This window comes from Grampus griseus, assembly GCF_964374135.1.
Source record: "Grampus griseus genome assembly, chromosome: 4".
Classification (NCBI taxonomy): Eukaryota; Metazoa; Chordata; class Mammalia; order Artiodactyla; family Delphinidae; genus Grampus; species Grampus griseus.
The window spans coordinates 139,408,622-139,415,747 of NC_138997.1; positions in this window are offsets into that span (position 1 = coordinate 139,408,622).

Consider the following 7,126-nt stretch of genomic DNA (forward strand, 5'->3'; position numbering starts at 1 on the left):
TTTCGATGCAAAGAGAATCTGAGAACAGACTGGATCTTTCAATCCTCTTAATGCGGTGCCCACACCGTCCTTTCCACTCACACCTTCATTTTTAAACTGGACACAGGTGGATCTGTAGTTGCACGTTGAAGGCATCTGTGCTATGCTTATGAGGTATCGCTCGGTGACAGGGTTGGAGTCCCCAGAGTAGTTCCTCCAGACATTTCTGCATTGGAACCACTTCGGAGACAAGTGAGGTTTTCAGTATATTGTATACACGAAATCTTGGGACTACCTGGAAGGAATGGCAGTTGGGAAGGACATCTGTACCAACTGTCATCTGGTTCAGGTCTTAGCGTGACTAGTTCATATGTTGTTGAGAAGCAGAATACTGATCTGTACAGCAGGCATTGAATGTTGTTTACCTACCGCAAAACACACCAACCTGAAGAGAAATTATAATACCCATATCATAAGCAAATCTGGATGAGAATGAAAGCCAAAAGAGTGTTTGAATTTCAAATGTTGTCCACCAGTATACAAGCTAGCAGGCTGTGGTTTGGGGGTGGAACTGGGGGTGGGAGGGAATGCCACTGAGCAGAAGGGCTTCGGGAATACCAACAAGTCATCCTTCAGTATTAGCAGGGCCGCAGGCCTAAGCACTTACCAGTGTGCTTTTGTTGTTTGTATTTGTCTTCATTTAAAATGTAATCACGTGAGCATTTTATGTAAACAGGTTTTTAGTATATAAATCTTGATAGGTGGCACTTTTATATTTTATTTTTACTTCCCCTCTAGTCTTTCTTTGCAGGCAGCTCTGCCTTGTGGACCATCAGGGTAACCTGAAGGCATAACAGTAAATAATAAATCTATTCTAAATTTTTTTAAGTATGTTCCATTACTGAGTTTCTCTTACTCCATCCCTATGTACCTTTTGATCCAGCTTTTCCTTTTATATCCCATAATATTTTGATTGTGGTTGTAATTAGAGTCTTAGAAATTGTGCAGATTCTTGATGACAGAGTGAGAGTGGATTTTTGTTCTTCTTCCTCCATGCCATATTTCAGTAGACTCCATTCTACGAGGTAGTAGGAATGGCCGCCTCATTTACTTAAGTAAAGCATAGTGGCATATATCTGTATAACATTTGAGTTCCTTATCTTTGGTTCTGAGAGCTTTACATATGATCTTAAAACTACTCTTAATTTAAAATGGGGCTTAAAAGGTCCAAATAATTTGACCAAAGTCTCAGGATTCACCCTCAGGTCTGTCATGACCCCAAAGGGCTCACTTCCTTCCCCACCACCATGTGCCCTTGGCCTTGAGTGAGTACAGATGGGAGAAAAGTAATATTCTGGGGGTGGAAGAGATTTGTTGAATGCAAAATGGTCAAACACATAAGTCATACTTTTTTTTTAAATATTTATTTACTTATTTATTTATATTTATTTTTTGGCTGTGTTGGGTCTTCGTTTCTGTGCACGGGCTTTCTCTAGTTGCGGCGAGCGGGGGCCACTCTTCATCACGGTGCGCAGGCCTCTCACTGTTGCGGCCTCTCTTGTTGCGGAGCACAGGCTCCAGTCGCGCAGGCTCAGTAGTTGTGGCTCACGGGCCTAGTTGCTCCGTGGCATGTGGGATCCTCCCAGACCAGGGCACGAACCCGTGTCCCCTGCATTGGCAGGCAGACTCTCAACCACTGCGCCACCAGGGAAGCCCCCATAAGTCATACTTTTATAGTACACACACAGTATAGAGTTAGAAGCAAGATACAGAGGCTGAATAGTGGCTGTAGAGCGGATTTCAGTTACTCTGATATAATAGTAAAGCAGTACTGCCAAAATTAGAACATCTGATACCGTTTGCATAGTTTGATGGTGGCTTTTTTTTTAAAGGAAGCAGTAAGAGCTGTAGTAGTGTTTCAAACTAAAGGAGGAAACTGATGCAAATATTCTGTATTTGAATCATTCTTTTTGTTGTGGTGGTGGTGGTGGTGGTACGCGGGCCTCTCACTGTTGTGGCCTCTCCCGTTGCGGAGCACAGGCTCCGGGACGCGCAGGCTCAGCGGCCATGGCTCACGGGCCCAGCCGCTCCGCGGCATGTGGGATCTTCCCGGACCGGGGCACGAACCCGTGTCCTCTGCATCGGCAGGCGGACTCTCAACCACTGCGCCACCAGGGAAGCCCGAATCATTCTTTTAAAACATGCAAAATTTTATAATGAAGGGAATGTTGCCTCTGATTACACGATGTGTCTTAGACTTGAGAGATTTCCAAGATTTAAATTCTATAAAGAGAGAAAAACACATGCTCATAATCATAATTGATTTCAATTTTAAAAAAGGAAAGGCATCCAAAAAAATGAACGTGCTTGCATAAGGAGCTCCGATGAACTTTCTAAAATGACAGGTAGAAAACTACGGCACAGGCAGGCCTTTATCTAGAGTGGATGGATACCGGAATGGCAGCGGTCTGGAGCTGGGCTTACAAAAGCAAATCGTGTACAAGGGCATGGGCTGTTAAGTAAAAAGACTTAGCTGTGACCACTGTGGTTCTATCTCTAGGGCCTCAGTTTTCTCATCCAGGGAGTACAGCATCATACCTGCCCTGTCAATCTCATAGATTTGTGAGGTGTTTGTAAAACGATATTGTAAATTGTAATATAATATATATGTAAGTCGTTGAGTAAACAGTGCTTAAGATTCAGAGCAAGAAAAGGAAGGGCACTGTTCTGGATGTCCTAACAAGCCACTCTTCAGATCATTCCAAGGGGAATAATCCTTCAATTTAAAGGGCAGAACTAGTAGTGTTAATAGAAAATTAAGGGACTTCCCTGGTGGCACAGTGGTTAAGAGTCCGCCTGCCAACGCAGGTGACACGGGTTCGATCCCTGGTCCAGGAAGATCCCACATGCGGCGGAGCAACGAAGCCCATGCGCCGCAACTACTGAGCCTGTGCTGTAGAGCCCGCGAGCCACAACTACTGAGCCCGCACGCCTAGAGCCCGAGCTCCGCAACAGGAGAAGCCACCGCAATGAGAAGCCCGCGCACCACAATGAAGAGTAGCCCCCGCTCGCCGCGACTAGAGAAAGCCCACGCGCAGCAACGAAGACCCAACGCAGCCAGAAATAAATAAATAAGAATTTAAAAAAAATTAATCCCCAAATAGGTGAGGGGCTGATAGAATGGCAGGATTTTTTCCCCCTAACTCTTCCTCCAGGAAGTTGTGAGGCTGTGGGTTGGTGATTCGGTTCTTTAATTTCAGGAGAGGATTTCAACCCTACTTTGATTTGTAAAATAGAAATATCTGCCTGCCTTTGGGGCCCTAGCTCCCCAGATTTCTGTGGAAAGCTCACTTCTAAGAAAACATTTATTAGGCATGTAGACAGACCCATTCCTCTTGACAGAATGTTAGGGAAAGCTTTGCTGCTTCTAAGCAGCTGGTAAACTGAGACATGAATCTCGGTACGTTGAATTCTTTTTTGCTTTGGCTGCCGAGACATTCAAAACCAAACCTTATAGCTGCATTTTAATTGCTGTGTAACATTCTATAGCATGTATTCTATTCTCTTTTGCCATCCTGCCTTTTTTTCCCTTGCATCGTTGTCTCGTACCTGCTTGTTTTTGTTAACTTTCATTTATTCTTACAATACGTAAACTATCTGAAATTCTTTTGAGTATGAGTTAAATTGCCACACTGAACAGATTCAGGCTTCTAGATGTAGACCACTTGCGTATGTACTGAAATATGATTACAGAGTTCTGAATCATAGGGAGGAAACACCAGTCAGGAGATACGATGGGAAGCTGGACATGGGATACCGCGACATCTGCCTTCCATTGGTAAACCTGAAGGGAACACCCAGCAAAATTCTGCAACATTTCACAGTTTACTTTGTGAGAAAGTAAGATCATTGCATGGTGGGATAGACTTATTCAGGCACTAACCTTGTTCTACCCCAAGCCCTGCCTTTTTTTGTTGTTTATTTTTGGCTGCATTGGGTCTTCGTTGCTGTGTGCGGGCTTTCTCTGGTTGCAGCAAGCAGGGGCTACTCTTCGTTGCGGTGCGCGGGCTTCTCATTGCGGTGGCTTCTCTTGTTGCGGAGCACGGGCTCTAGGCGCTTGGGCTTCAGTAGTTGTGGCACGTGGGCTCAGTAGTTGGGGCTCGCGGGCTCTAGAGCGCAGGCTCAGTAGTTGTGGTGCCCGGTCTTCGTTGCTTCGCGGCATGTGGGATCTTCCCGGACGAGGGCTCGAACCCGTGTCCCCTGCGTTGGCAGGCGGATTCTTAACCACTGTGCCACCAGGGAAGCCCCCCTGCCCGTTTTTGGTTGGGAGGGAAAGGAGGTTGAGGCCAGAGAAGAAGTTCTGAATCTAGGTCTGCCACTGACAAGCTGAACTGAAACTGACGAGTTAAGTTTTTCTGAACCTTCGTTTATTTATAATACAGGGGATAGACCAGGAAATCTCTTAAAACTGGTTTGCACTTCAAAACAATTTGAGTGACTGCTGCCACTGGTCAAAAATGTTTTTGAACCTTCGGGGAACAGCTTCCCTATCCGGTTTTAGGAAGGTTTCAAGAAAAAAAAAAGTGTGAACGTCAGAGCCACGTTTCGTTTTGAAACAGGTAGGACAGTACCTAGCTTAATTCGTGTCAGTTTCTTAACCTCGAGTGACTTGGCTATTTCTAAAACTAAAATCTTCCTCGGCAGGAAACCTGTCTCTATTAAACATGTTTTAAAATTTTAGGTTCTGCTCCAAGAAGCAATTCAAAAATATTTTTTGAACGATGGTAGCATTGGTGGCATTAATATATAGCTTCCCGAAATTTTAAGGGACAAGGCACATTAACACAGTGTACTGTTTCATAAGACTTTAAAAGATTCATCCTAATTAAAGAGATATTAAATATGAGAAAAAGGCTTTAGAATCAATGAAATATACAGTATGTAGGTTTTTCTTTTTTGTTTTTTTTTTTTTTTGCGGTACGCGGGCCTCTCACTGTTGTGGCCTCTCCCGTTGCGGAGCACAAGCTCCGGACACGCAGGCTCAGCGGCCATGGCTCACGGGCCCAGCCGCTCCGCGGCATGTGGGATCTTCCCGGACCGGGGCACGAACCCATGTCCCCTGCATCGGCAGGCGGACTCTCAACCACTGCGCCACCAGGGAAGTCCAGTATGTAGGTTTTTTAAAAGCCATGTGTAATAGTTAATAGGTGTAGCTCAAACTACCTTTTTTCTATTGAACATTTTAGAAAAGCTTAGATTAAGACAGATCTCTAAGTGTAAAACTTTCCTTACTGCATCTGGATGGCAGTGGTTCCCAAACCTGGCTGCGTGGTGAAATCACACTGAGATATTTTTTAAAATACTGATGCCCGGCTCCCATTCCCACACACTGTAATTTTCTTTTTAATTAATTATTTATTTTTGGCTGCGTTGGGTCTTGGTTGCTGTGCGCGGGCTTTTCTCTAGTTACAGCGAGTGGGGGCTACTCTTCGTTGCAGTGCGCGGGCTTCTCATTGCGGTGGCTTCTCGTTGCGGAGCACGGGCTCTAGGCGCGCAGGCTTCAGTAGTTATAGCACGCAGGCTCCGTAGTTGTGGCGCACGGGCTCTAGAGCGCAGGCTCAGTAGTTGTGGTGCACAGGCTTAGCTGCTCCGTGGCATGTGGGATCTTCCCGGACCGGGGTTCGAACCCGTGTCCCCGGCATTGGCAGGCGGATTCTTAACCACTGTGCCACCAGGGAAGCCCCACACGTTGTAATTTAACTGGTATGGGATGTGACCTGTGCAACAGGATTTTAAAATCTTCCCAGGTGATCTAATGTGCAGCGAAGTTACCACAGTATTCCAGTGATTTCATGTCCTACGATCCAAATAATTTGCAGATTCTGTAAAACAGTTTAGTATCCACCTTTTACGACAGTATCACGTCATTAAAATCTTTTAGACAAAATTTTCTAAAAGTTAAACATACAATGGGATGGGAGGAAACGATATTCTGGGAGAAGACAACTCTGCCCTTAGTTTACAGTCTATTTATAGTTTGGTTTTGACATGGAGTATTTTGCATTAAATACTCATGTTTTGTTTGTACGTTCTCACTTGGGAAGTTGTACTATATCATTTATAAGTCCTGAACCCCCAGCATAACTGCTGAGGTGCAGTGTTAAAAAAGATAGTTATGGATGCGTAACAAGTGAAGTAGATTCGTGTCCAGTCAGATGCAGCATACCTCAGAGACACTGGGGGTTCAGCTCCAGACCACCAGAATGAGTATCGCAATAAAGCAAGACATGAATTTTTGGTGTCCCAGTGCACATAAAAGTGACGATACTATAGTCTACTAAGTGTGCGATAACATTATGTCCCAAAAAAAAGCAGTGTATATACCTTAATTGAAAAATACTTTATTGCTAAAAAAATCTAGCCATCCTCTGACCCTTCAGTAAGCCATAATCTTTTTTGGAGGGTTTGAAATACCGTGAGCGTTGCCAAAGACACAGACACGAAGTGAGCAAATGCTGTTGGGATAAGGGCGCCGATAGACTGGCTCGACAGCAGTGTCGCCGCAGACCTTCCATTTGTATAAAACGAAGCATCTGCAGAGTGCAGTACAGTAAAAGGAAGTATGCCCATGAGTCTCCCTGCTGCACTTGTTTTTCAGAGGTTTCTGGTGTGGTGCAGAAGGCGAGTCAGTGCACTTGCAAACGGGGAAGCGTATCTTATTCTCATAAGGACTGGCGGCACTGTGCACCGAGTCCGCACAGAGTAGGTTACAACTGTGGAGGACAACGATATAACCGAGGGACTAAAGGACAGATGAACCACAACCACAAAGGACCTGCACTGTGAACTTGCAGTGTTGGCTGTGGACCTAAAAGTAGGGTTCCTCTTGCCTCCCAAAAATATGCTCTGTGATGCCCTCCCGTAAGATAGACCAGGGGGCTGAAAGGATCACGGGGCGCTTTGTGCGTAAAAGCCCGAATTTTGTTTTTGTTATCGTTAAACATGACTTGCTTCGTATACAGTGATCAGAGACGCACTCTCTGAAGCATGCCAGGTGTCAGAGGCGAGTGGCTGGTAACGAACCAGGCGCCGTTGTCCCTTACATCCTGGTTTCACGGCCAACCCCTTACTGGAGCTGCCCCTCTCT